General features: G+C 40.9%; 1 protein-coding gene across 3 annotated transcripts in view; it reads left to right on the forward strand.

Moving 5' to 3' along the window:
• The window catches only part of GRB10 (growth factor receptor bound protein 10), a 205544-nt gene that overhangs the window by 67105 nt on the left and 124678 nt on the right, over positions 1–13761 (forward strand). Inside the window, exon 1 of one of the 3 annotated variants that reach the window (XM_045005962.1) lies at positions 8874–8892. The exons of the other annotated variants lie outside the window; for them this stretch is intronic. The gene's annotated coding sequence lies outside the window, so the exon portion shown is untranslated. Of the gene's footprint in view, positions 1–8873; positions 8893–13761 lie in introns of those variants that run through there. 3 annotated transcript variants of the gene reach the window in all.

A 13761-nucleotide genomic window follows, 5' to 3' on the forward strand; every position in this document is an offset into this window, starting at 1 on the left:
GGTGGCACGTAGAAAACATGGCGAGAGTGAAATCAAATTAGTTATGAAAGTAAACAAAAGTTTGACTGTTTCTATATTAAATAAAAACACCCCTTGAAAAATTGTTTAAAAGTGCCACCAACTTTCTAGTGTACTGTAAAAAAGTGTGAAACCAGGAGGCATTGCTCTAGAACTTTGGCCTGATTTACTACAAAGTACACAGAGCTGTAGGAGAAGGCATGTATGTTTGGCACTCATGACCTGTGTCTGATATCAGCTAAAATTTGTGCTGTTTGTAGGTAGTGTAATTAACAGTTGTCATATAAAGACTATGGAAACTATTTTCCAAACTCTTTTTTTTTTAAATTTAGATTTGAATAAACACTGTTGGATTTCCTAATGTTCTGCAGGCTTAATGTACAAGCTACAATCTTGTACAGAACTTGGGATGTAGTTCAGCTTTTCATGCTACAAAAAGATGATGCGTGGCAACCAGAGAGCACAAGTACGCTTTACCATGCTTGAGCCTCACTGAATGGAAAACACAGAGGATTTGAATTGCATCATTCTTCTACATACATTATGAAAAAACAATAATGTTGAAATAGCACTCCTGACAGTGCAGGAAAAGTCATCAGCTTTCTCATATGTGGCGTCAATAAGCAGATTTTTCGTCTTTGAGTGATGGTCCCTATGTGTATTCTGCATGTGGGTACACATGCACCAGGGTCCAGAAGTTTGTCAGAGCAGTGTACACGGGCTTGTACATGTACAGTAGCTCTCCTTGTGCTCCCGACTGAGGTTATAAGAGGCAGTGCAGATCAACACCTTTCCAATTCCTTCTTAGGGCGGCATGGCTGGAGTCAGAATCATGTCCTCCTTCACTTTGTTTTATAACCTTTATAAAAAAATTTGTAAACAGTTTTATATTCTTAGATTAATAGTTAGTAGTTAAAAGAAATATTCTCTACTATACCTTTTCCCCCCAGTTGTGGAACCCCTCTCCCAGCTCTGGGACTATGCCTGGAGTCCCTAGATTCAAGAATTGCATCTCTTGCCCTTGATTCTTCTCCATCAGTGACAAACATCAACACTGACTGTACTGTCTGGGTGAGATGCATATCTCTGCCAAGTGCAGAATCTGTCTCTCGAGTTCCTTTTTACCCAGAGAGGCCTGGGAGCTTTGCCTACAGAAGCACCTGAGGGAGAAGGGTATGAGGCTCTTCTCTGATCTGGGTCAGGGAGACTCCCCTGTATGTTGGCCTAGCAGTGCGCCTCCAAGCATGTGCCTTGGAGTAGAGCCGTCAACATCTAAGCCCAAGGATTCTTCTTCCAGGGCTCCCCCTTAGAGTAGAGGACACACAAGCTCTCTTATGAGCACAAGGACAGATCCCCGTTGAGGATCTGCGTGTTTCCTCCTCATGCCAGTCCAGGTTGGATGAGACATCATGAGCAGAACCTAAGGAACCAGCTTCGATGAAGACCCCCCCGATCCGAGGGCAAGATACATAAAAAGAAAGATCCACTTGTTCCGTTGGTCACCTTGATTCTGAAGTATAAGGATAGATCCTCACTGGTTCAGTCCCAGACTGGTGGTCTGGACCCATCTTCAGTACAGTATCATCCATCTAAAGACCATCTGGCTGTGCTGATGTACCGGATCCATTAGAATTAACTGAGTGAACCCCTTAGACACCAGGGCAGACCAAGACTTTTTATATAACACCAGAGAATATGTTCCTCCCGTATCCAGTCTCCACTTATTTCTGGCTTTGCTCTCCTAAGGTATGTCCTTACTCTGGAGGAGGAGCCCACATCACTGTCCCACCTCCAGCCATCCAGCAGGAGTACAAATGGCACTGCTAGTATCAACAGGGCAGTTTTTGGACTCTGATGAATCAGAGGAGATGGCTTCACCAGTATCTCCACTGAGGCAATTGAATCCTGATAGAGATTCAAGAGGTTATGCTTGCCATTCCACTGGGTATGACCTGCACTCATCCTCCAGGGATTGCAGGTACCAATTCCTTTTGTGTTCCTGCAACCAATCAATCCCTCTTTCTAGCGTTATTGGAATCCATGGGATCCTTATGGCAGATGCCTGGGCCCCTTTCACTCTGAGTGTTTCTCTCGCCACTCAGTTCCATCTCTGTACGAGAAGAATCTCCAGGTATTGAAGAGCCACCCATCGGAACCATCATCATTCCTGGACGAAACAGTCATTCCTTCTTCCCTTCTCCACTGGATGACCATTGCCAGTACTAGGAGCTGTTACAAAGAGTAGCCAGTGACCTACAGATCCCATTAGAGGAGGTCTAGGGCCCTCAGCACTGACTCCTGGACATCTTGCGACCGCATGGACCGAGTAGGGCGGCTTTTAACAATTAATGATGCCGTACTAGAACTTGTTAGAGCAGTATGACACATCATCCTGTGCCCCAAGACCAAAAAGGACCAAGAGATGGTATTTCATTCCTGCAAAAGGGGCTGAATTCTTCTCCCATCCTGCCCCCAACTCATTAGTGGTACAGGTGGTGGTTGAAAGGGCTTGGCTTCCTTACCAAAGGGCCATCCCAGCACATAAAGCTTCTAAGATACTGTACCTCCTGGGGAGGAAGTGCTTCTCCTTCACAGTCCTGCAATTGTGTCACTCATGACCAAGCATTGTTAGCAAGATAAGATGTTAATACCTATTGCAGGCTTGTGGAGTTCACAGACAAGCCTCCCACAGAGGACAGGGCCCAGTTTCAGTCTTTCAGATGAGGGGCAGCTAGTGACAGAGGTAGCTCTTCAAGCCACAGTGGATGTGGCAGACGTGGCTTCCAGAAGTGTGGCCCCTGGTCTAGTCATGAGGAGGAATTCCTGGCTGCGTTTGGCAGCGTTTCCTAGGGAGTCTCAAAACACCATCCAGGACCTTCCTTTTGGCAAGTCGACTCTCTGTAGTGAGAAAATGGACGAGTCTCTGCACTCACTAAAAGACTTGATCAGCTCTGTGTTCTCTAGGGATTTATACTCCGGCCCTCAGGAGGAAACACCAGAAGCAACTCTATAGACAGAGGCCACCCCCTTCTCAGACACTTTATTACCAGCACATGGCTGAGTCACTGCACAAACATCAGAAGATTCAAAGACTGCTTCTAGGCTCCTGCTACTGCCACAACCTCTACTTACTTTTAGCCATCACTCTTGACATATTGGTTGAGACCCATGTACCACCACTGATCCCAACCACCTTGGCCCAGTTACCTTTAGGGACCATTTTGCACTTTTTGCTCACAACTGGAACAAGATCACTATGGACAGTTGGGTTCTGGAGATTATCCACCCGGGATACTCTCCTTTTCACCTCACAAACCCTGTTCCTAGTCTCCCTTCAGAGACCACTCTCATAAGGTAATCCTTAAGCGAGATGTGGAATCCCTCTTAAGTCAAGGGGCAATAGAGTATGTGTCACTTCATTGCCATGAGAGAGGATTTTACTTCCTGTATTTCTAATTCTCCAAAAAGACAGGATGGAGACCCAGTGCTTACTCTGAGCAGTGTGATTGTCCAGGTATCTGGACCCCATGAGAGGCCAGACTACATGTAAACTTACTGGAACTGAGGGCTGTCTGCCTTGTATGCAAGGCCTTCCTTTCACTTATACGCTCATTCCATATTCAGATAATGTCAGACAATGTCACCACTGTGGTTTATATAAACAGATAGGGAGAAGCGAGATCTTATCCCCTCCATCAGGAAGCCATCAAGCTTTGGAACTGGTGCATCAGGAACAGCATCATGATACAAGCCACATACCTTCCCAGTAATCATAATTCCTTGGCAGACAAATTAAGCGGAAGCGTCTCAATAGACTATGAGTGGGAGATTCATGAGAGCATCCTGAGAGAGATTTATGCATTGGGTACTCCACTGTTGGACTGTTTGGGTCCCAAATGAACAGAAAGCTCTTTTTCTGTATTACTCCAGGGAAGCCATGGCTTGCGACTCCCAAGATGATGTTTGCTGATGTCTTGGACTAACAGCTTCAGATGCGCCTTTCCTCCTATTTTCCTGCTTCCATAGGCCGTAGGGAAGATATGTCATGACAGAGCCAACATCCATTCTTCTAGCTCCTCACTGGCCCAGACAGTTCTGGCTCACAGAACAATGTCTGCCTGCCCACTAATCAGGATTAGCCAGTTCTCAGGTCTCCTAACTCAAGATACGGTGGGAGGGGGAAGAGACCAAGTACCCCATTCCAGGCTCACTCTATCTCATGGCCTGGTTTTTGGATGGGGACGTCGGAAATAGAAGGTTTGGCCCCATTCTAACCACAGTAGAAAAGAGTCTACTAGAACCTGCTACCAACCCAAATAGACACTTTTCAACCTGGGCACCACTGCACCAACATTCTCCAGATACTGTAAGCCTTCTGGTAGTTCTAGACTATATCTCCTAACCCTAAAGACCTCAGATCTCTCTATTAGTTTGCTATGGGTACACCTACCAGCGATTAGCGCCTTCCTTCCTCTGGTGGAAGATGCTCCATCTTTCTCACCTAGCTACAGTACAATTCATGAAAGGCCTGATTTGGACCTTCCCTCCAATGCTTAAACTTGTATTTTAAAATCACTTAAAATTTAAGTGATGTGCTTTTTCTGTTTTAGAGGTGACTAAAGAATAATCCTTTTTCTCCAAGGGTCTGATCTGAATATCATATTGCAGTAAACAGTTTTGTTTCAAAGAAATCTGGAGAGATGTGACTTCACATGAAGCTCACTAAATCATTGGTTGTGTGTGAAGTAATCTGGCTATTTAAGGAATACCCAGTTCAGATTTTACTACATTTAGTTTAAAGATTTGTCAGCAGTTCTAATTAAGAATTGGTATCCCTAACAGACTTATAAAACAGATGTATGTTTCATCTAGACTGACATTTGGTTGGCAATATATTAAGAACACTTACTCAAAGTGAAGGGATGACAGACAACTATTTTTAAGTATGAAGCTTTGTCTATATCCCTGTTTCTCAACCTTTCTGGTGCAACCCACAATATGTCCCTAAGCTTCCCATTAGCCATCATATCATACATTCCTTTGCAGCAACAAAACAGACTGAAAGATTTGGGTCACGAAGCAGGAAGAATCCATAGTTGCAGATCTCATGAGAAATTGCAGGTGACGAAATCTGTGTGGCTTTTTTGATGGATGGTTAATGCTGAACAGGAGACTGGAAAGGCTTGTTTAGTCTTGTATACTAATTTTATAGGAAAGGTGTCTGAGATGTAGCCTGTTAGATTTGAGTTAACATACACTTTCAGACCTACCAAGATTACTGCTTTTTCCAGCGGACTGTTGACATTTGATCCTTTTAGTGGGTCTACAGGGAAACATGAACAATCTGTTACTTCTTGTGGTGCCAGGCTCCAGGTTAAGTACAGTCAGATTCCATATGAAATCAGGATGATTTGTGAGTTGAGAAATGGTCCTGGCACAAACATTTGTCATCGTGTTTCCTTGCTTTTCATGCTTGCAAGACACAATTCTAAGCAAATGTTTTTGTTTTGTTTTTGTCTCAGATTTTCTATTTCATCCCATTAAGTTTGAAAACTGCTATGAGAATTTCCTGGGCTGATTTTAGAACTTATTCAGGATTTTCCTAGGGTTGGAGCCAAACTCTCCTCATAGGAATAAAGGGAATGAATTTTTCTTAAATTCTGATGTTCCTGTGCACAACGTAAGATAACAGTCCCTGTTCTAAGAACACCAGTGTTGATGGAAACTGCTTGATTCCTGCCCAGTGGTCAGTTACACGAAACTTCACATGAGACTGTTATGCCATACTTGTTAATTACCTGATCAACAAACTCTAACTAAATCCTATGTATTTTCATCTGCTTATCTTCTGAGTAGAGTCTTCTCCAGATTAGTAAATTTCTAACAAGCTGATTACTGAATAGTTACAGTGGAGGACTACTCATATTTGCAGTCCTCCACTGTAACTGTGCCATCTTAATGGAGAAGAGAAGTTGGAGGACTTATTCCAGTACAGTTTCACAGTTCAAACCCGTTTAGAGTATGAGACATAAGCGAATGCAACTCTTATCTAATAGCGAGTCTTCTGTTTGGACAGCTCTGTTGGAAATATTATAGTACAAATGAGTCTTGCTAACTGAATCATCCTGTATACCAAGAAACCCCAAAACAAACAAACAAAAATGAGTCATGCTCCTGACACCTTGACAAATGTGCCTGCTGCTGGAGCAAGCCTTTTACGAAGGAAGAGCTGCTTCCCATATTTTTGGAGATGTGTTTTCTTGGAGAGAGGGCATAGTAAAGAAGCCATGTTTAATATTGAAATAATACTGCTGTTCATGACAGGTCTAAAATGGGATTATTACATCCATTTAGAAAGGAACAAGGGAATGATGCGGGATTATTTTAATCAGCTATTGATAGGAAATACCATTTCCCAAAGGCCAGGCCCATACTTAGCGTTAGTATAAGCTTATCTAGAAACCAATCACTTATGCCTTTTGGCCAAAGGAAGGAAGCTAAACATTTCATAGGTTCTGTTTTTATCTTCTCTTTATTGGATGAGATTAAATGTTTTAAATGCTAAGTGAACTTGCTTGTTAAACGCAGACAATCCTGCAGACTAAAGTCTTTCAGTTACAGATAACAGGAAACTGCAAGTGCAAGCTTCCAGACTTTACTGCTAATGAAACATCTTGGGGTAGGCACCATTTGTTTCCCTGTTTGTATAGTATAGCCATAATAAGGAAGCTGGGTGTTACTGCAGTACTGACCTTGAGGGACTAAATCAAAAGATAAAAGGATAGCCTAATCACTGTGGGCACCTACAGCTTGACTTCTGTACAGAGTGTCACAATAAGAACACCTGTTGTGATCTCAACACTTGCGCTGGAAGAATTTAGATGAACTCATCCCTTCCACACGGGATACTGAACAGCCATAGCTAAAAGAGCCTTCTTCTATTTACCATCCATAGAGTGATCCCTTTCCCATTCCTTGCATGTTTGTTTGCAAGTCTGAACTTTTGGTTTTTCCCTAATCCCCCGCCCCCGCGCCCAACTCCCTCTCCTCCAGAAATTCCCACTTCAATGCTAATTCTGCCCTCTTGCATGTATGCATTTAAGAAGTTGCTTGTTCGATTTTCAGAAAGCTGCTGCATGGGGAATAATACAAAGGGTTAGTTTTTCAAACTCTAGCCAGGAGTGGTCTGTTGCTGAGTTCTTTCTTGCCTAGATCCTGATGATATCCTACTTTAATAAAACATTGTGGCTTTTCCCCCCTTCCATTTCAGCCTTCTATCTTGGGGTTAACATAATGCAAAGGCTATGGTTACACAATTTTGGCTTTATGTACAGTTCAGACCAAAATGTAAACTCTTAAAATTGCCCTGCTTTAGAAGGAAAAAATAAATAGTCAACTGAAAGCAGTTTGAGTTTATTAGTACTTTACATATTGCATGTTAAACAATGACATGAGAGACTGAGTGCTGTCTGTAGCCCTTGATGTTGGCTCCAATTTTTATTTTTTTAAACATAATTTTGGCAAGTAGGGGGAATCTGGCAATCCTTCATGCTTGAGGCCCCTGCTGTAATAAAGCGCTTTAGTTATTAGCACAAGTAAATAGTTGTCCATTTATGCTTCATTAATGCATACTAGTCATACAGTAAATACTGTCATTTTGGCAAGTACCCCAGAACACTAAACACTTCTGCACAGTTTTGGGGGATTCAAACCCAAAGTGGTGCTGGCACCTTTTTTAGAAAAATGTACTTAAAGCTATTAATATATTAAGTAGACAGACTCCAGTGGATTTTCCTAAAACTGATACTTAAGGCAAGGAGGTGGGGGGAAAGGAGAAATTATGATGAATGCCCCAGTATCACTGCCTAACCTTCTCATGCAAGGCTTCCAGTCGGCTTCTTTTTAAAATACAGGCTGGCTATCCTGAATTAATCAACTTCAGATTTAGACAGTGCAAATAAGGAGACTGGTTTAAAATAAAAATAAACTGTTATGCTCTAAACTAGTACCTTTGTGGTAATTGACTGTTAAAATTCAGCTACTTGTAGAAAGGAGTGTAGTTTACAGGAATATATTTTAACCCAAAGTAAGGCCTGATCCAAAGTCTATTGGAGTCAATGGAAAGACACTCTCTCCTTGTGTTCAGTAGACTTCAGATCGGGCCCATAATGAACAATTGGAACACAATGGCAAACTTAAATGTTTTGGAAATACTGCGAGCTGGTGATCTAGTATTTTAGTAATTTATCAAATGAGAGTGTGGATTTGACTCATCGTGACTAAGTCTGAAGGAAATCATATGAAACAATGGAATGGACTGAAATACAGAAAACATGTTTAGTAAGTGAGCTGTAAATCTTGTCAAAGATTGTAAAGTAGCAAGATAGAAAAGATTCATGCTCCTCTTGAAGTACTGAAAATCAGACATTTGTTTATTTGGACTCAAGATCGAGTGTGCTGCTGAATGCAATTTTCCTTCTAAAATGAAAGAATAGAAAGTTGTTGAATTATTCCTTGATGGGAAAGATTTCTAATGCCATTGTCATCTGAACATAACAATAATGGAAGTACCATGTTCCGGGTCTCTTGGTAGCGCTTCAAGGTAAGCTTGATTCCCGAGCAGTTTGTTTTTGACACTCAAAATGAGATAAAGATCAATTGGTGATCATGCCATGAAAACTAAAAGGCAGAGATAGCAACTTGGTAATCAATTTTCTTTTATGCTGCCATGACCACTGTCAACTTTTTTGCACAAAATGAGCAATTTTAAAGAAAGAATTGAATTATTACCTTTGGATACTCCTCCCAATAGGTTGAGCCTCAGAGGTCCGCTAATAGGGGCTGCAATTGAAGAAACAGAGGGGAAAACTGGAGGTATTAAAAGAATCAATATTGACATCTGATGCCAGAGATAGTCTAAATAGAATGTACAACCTTCCTTAGTGTGTGTTCTGAGATAGTGTAAACAAATTCCCTGTTGGCTAAAAGAATGTTCTAAAATTAGAACTTGACAGTGTAAAACATTGCACACTAACTGGGTTCCTTCTACATAAATTGGATGGGCCACCTGCTGTTTCAAATTCATTTAGTGAATTAAATTGGATGAAAGTTCTTATACTCTGACCTCAAGATTTTAAAAAAATCTAGATTTGATAGAAAAACTTCTTAGATAAGGATGTAGTAGTTCTATATGTAAACAGAATTTGATTACTTCATATTGCAAAATGTTCTTGAAGCAAAATGTTAAATCTGTTTAACTTGATGTATTTTGTCATTGTATTTCTTCTGCTAAAGTTGGGAATTGCTGAATCAGTTATGAAGAGAGACATGGAAGGAGTCTTGTACAATATGGTGTCTAGCCCAGTTATGGGTGGCACACTTGAGCATGATGGCTGCTTTAATCAGGCAGCCCTGTGTATATGCAAATATTATATGCATACTTTAATGTATACATGAAGAGAAGTGGCTGGGGGGGAGTACATCTTTATCAGACAGCTATGCCTTGCAGCATAACTAAGTTTTGCATCTCACACTTTTTCCCCCCCAACAAGCAAATACTGGCAATCTGTATTAGTCTGTATCAAACATTGCTATTCCCTTCCCCCCACCTTTTTTTTTTTTTAAATGTGCTGGGTCAATATATACTTACCATAGGAATTGTTTTACCTGTAATGTCTTTAGAAATTGACATGATAGATGGTTTCAAAGTGAGTACTACTGAAATAATCTGGTTTGATTTTGTGTCAGAAAAAAGTAATCAACAGTATTAACACTTTTTTTGGTCCATAGCCAAAAGTAGTAAATGCCTAAAAGGCATCTCCTGCCGTCTGTTTTCCTTAGATTCTTGTATATCTCCATATAAAACGATTACCTGCTGGCAGTAGGTCGTGTATCTGTGGGAGGATTTACTAGCAGCTCAGGAGCTTAATAGCCACTGTCTTTTTGGGACCCATCGTAGTGTTTCCTTGTTGGAGAGGAATGGGTCAGAAGCATGGAATCTGAATATCCATCTCATGTATGAACTCCTAGGTAAATAACCACACTTAATTTCAGCAAAAATAAAAGAAGAACATAGATTTTTGGTACAGTAACATCCAAGGGGATGGGTTGCCCCTTTCTTTTCTGAACTTTGTCCACCTTTCAGCTAATCTTTTTGTCCTCCATGCTTTGTTTTGTAATCTCAACAGGAGCTGTTTTCAGTAGTCTTACTCCACAAACCTATATTTTTATCAGAAAGCTTAACTCAAAGTCAAGAAAAGGAAGTATAATAAACACTGACTTCCCTACAAGCAGGCATGGTGCAAATTCATTAGACAAAAGTTTGTGGTGTACTAGCAGCAAAAACTTTCCTGCAACGTGATAGCTAATACAACCAAATAAATTAAATGTGCTATAAAAGAAGTAGAAGTTTCTTAGTGTATATCATTGGTATTTCTTGAAAAGCTTGGCAATCTTCTGACAGGGCTTTGCACGCCAGTTGAAGTCTGAGTCATTGGTTGAAGACACCCCCTCTCGTGTGTGTGTGTGTGTTTGTTGTTGTTTTTAATATAGCACTACATTTTGTAATCTTTTGGCATGCAAGACTCTTTGCCCATATGTCCTCTCCAAAAACATACTAGTAACTATAGTAGTCCTTTGAGCTGTTGAAATCTTAACATAGCCTAGTGTTTGGAGGGTTTATGCAGTATTCAAAGACCTATTGTTGTTGTGATGGGTTGGATCACAAATCCCCTTGGGGCTGCCAACTGAGGTGCCAAGACTACTTCTGCCCCTGCCAGCTTAGGACTCCAGAACCCTGCCTGGTTGTGCCAGATACACTTGCTGGCTACAAACACAGACCTAGATCTGAACCACGTCCCACAAGCTGCAGGCTTAACTGAAAGCAGCTTAAGAAGTGTTCCTGTCTCTAACACTCAGATGCCCAACTCCCAGTGGGGTTCAAACCTTAAATAAATCTGTTTTACCCTGTATAAAGCTTATACAGGGTAAACTCATAAATTGTTTGCCCTCTATAACTCTGATAGAGAGAGATGCACAGCTGTTTGCCCTCTTTCCCCCCCTGCTCCCCAGATATTAATACATATTCTGGGTTAATTAACCAGTAAAAGTAATTTTATTAAATGCAGAAAGTAATGGTCTCAAGTTGCAGTGGGGGAGGTTTAGGTTGGATATTAGGAAAAACTTTTTCACTAGGAGGGTGGTGAAGCACTGGAATGGATTACCTAGGGAGGTGGTGGACTCTCCTTCCTTAGAGGTTTTTAAGGTCAGGCTTGACAAAGCCCTGGCTGGGATGATTTAGTTGGGAATTGGTCCTGCTTTGAGCAGGGGGTTGGACTAGATGACCTCCTGAGGTCCCTTCCAAAGCTGATATTCTATGATTTAAGTATGGGGGAGGGATAGCTCAGTGGTTTGAGCATTGGCCTGCTAAACCCAGGGTTGAGTTCAACCCTTGAGGGGGCCACCTAGGGATCTGGGGCAAAAATTGGTCCTGCTAGTGAAGGCAGGGGGCTGGACTCAATGACCTTTCAAGGTCCCTTCCAGTTCTAGGAGATTGGTATATCTCCAATTTATTTATTTATTTTATTTAGTTCTAGGTGATAACAGACAGAACAAAGAGAATTACCAAGCAAAATAAAACAAAACATGCAAGCCGATGCCTAATAAAGTAAGAAGCTGAATACAGATAAAATCTCACCCTTAGAGATGTTCCAATAAGCCTCTTTTACAGACTAGCCTCCTTCTAGTCTGGGTCCAGCAATTATTCACACACCCTGTAGTTACTGTTCTTTGTCCCAGTTTCTTTCAGGTATCCTTTGGGGTGGAGAGGCTATCTCTTGAGCCAGCTGGAGACGAAATGGAGGGGTCTTCTCAGGCTTTATGTAGTTTCTCCTTGTGGGTCTAAACCCCTTTCTCCACCTGTGCAAAATTACAGCTACAAAATGGAGTTTTGGAGTCACATGGGCAAGTCACATGTCCATGCATGACTCAGAATTTATTAGCCAAGCCACATTCCTGGAAAAGCTCAGATGTGGATTGGGGTCTCCAAGTTCATTGTTGGCTTAAATGTTGCTTAATTGGGCAGTTACTGAGAATAGTCTTTTCTCAGGAAGCTGACCAACTGCTTCACTGAGGCTACTTAAAATTAAACTGGTAGATAGCCAGTATTCATAACTTTGAATGCAAAAATGATACATGCATACAAATAGGATGACTATATTCAGTAGATCATAACCTTTACAGAGATATGTTACATGGCATATGTAGCATAAAACATATTCCAGTTAGGTCATATATACATTCATAAGCATATTCCCATAAAGCATTATGGAGTGCAACATCACAGTAGTTTCTTCTGCGCAAATGGTGGAATGTACTTTCTGAAGTATTGCAGTACCCTTGTTTCAAAGGTGTCCAATAGACCATGGTATGGTCCAATAGACCACAGCAGAATACTATTCTAGAAAGTACTTCAATGAACTTGAGAGATGATTGCCAATTGGAAAATTTATTTGCTAAAGGCAAGGGTGCCAGTTGGAAAAGTCTCTAGTTTTTTCACAAGGTTTTTCTGACACAAATTGTAACTTATGTGTAATCAGTTACTATTTAAATGCAAGTTTATTGAGCTTCTGAGAATTTTTGTCTACAGAGAACAATAACCAAATAATGATTATGATCTGTGAAAGTAATTTCCCTGCTGCAGAATCTTAGGTAGAACTACCTACAATCATTCTTCTCTCCCCCCTCCACCCCAGAAGTGTCTTGTAGGTAACAAGACAGCAACATAAGCATGTAATAATCTATGCCCTGAAGTTCCTGATCCGTGTCTGGTTTCTTCCAAGACCAGAAGCAAACAGTAAAAATACGCAGAGAGAATGAATTTGAGAAAAACACTGTAAAACATATTTGCTGAGGGGATGCCTGACTTTATCATAGTAAATAGTCCTATAGTTATAGTCTCTTCTGCCATTCCATTAAAGGAAATGGAGACATTACAGAACATGGTGGCTTTCATTCATCTTAACAAATGTTTACATTGTTTGGACGATCTGAAATCTCCAGTAAAAACTGTAGGATTCTGCATAGGCAATTCCTCTTTTACAAGATGAACGCTTGCTTTCCTGCAGACCTCTGTAAAATCTTGAGTTTTTCTCTAGTTGCTAGTGTGGCATAGCATGTTCTAAAATTATTGTCCTAGAACAAGGATCAGCAACCTTTCAGAAGTGGTGTGCCGAGTCTTCATTTATTCACTCCAATTTAAGGTTTTGCGTGCCAGTAATACATTTTAATGTTTTTAGAAGGTCTCTTTCTACAAGTCTATAATATATAACTAAGCTATTGTTGTATGTAAAGTAAATAAGGTTTTCAAAATGTTTAAGAAGCTTCATTTAAAATTTAAATTAAAATGCAGAACCCCCCGGACCGGTGGCCAGGACCCGGGCAGTGTGAGTGCCACTGAAAATCAGCTTGCGTGCCATAGGTTGCCTACCTCTGTCCTAGAACTTGGTGCATCAGTAACTTCAGTTCAACATACTGAATCTGTACAGAATGGCTCTAATTTGAAATGGAAAATGAGGTAGATGGGAGAGCAAACGCGGCTTTGAACCCTCTAACGCCAAATGGGATTGAAAGCTAAATAAGATGAAGAAAATGCCTGATGAAAACTTTTAAAACCTTGTAGTTCTAAATTTCTAGCATATATAAAACAGTGTTGCACCATAAGAACTCAAGTTTTTAATGTCTGCT

The sequence above is a fragment of the Mauremys mutica genome, chromosome 2 (assembly GCF_020497125.1).
Source record: "Mauremys mutica isolate MM-2020 ecotype Southern chromosome 2, ASM2049712v1, whole genome shotgun sequence".
Lineage (NCBI taxonomy): Eukaryota > Metazoa > Chordata > Testudines > Geoemydidae > Mauremys > Mauremys mutica.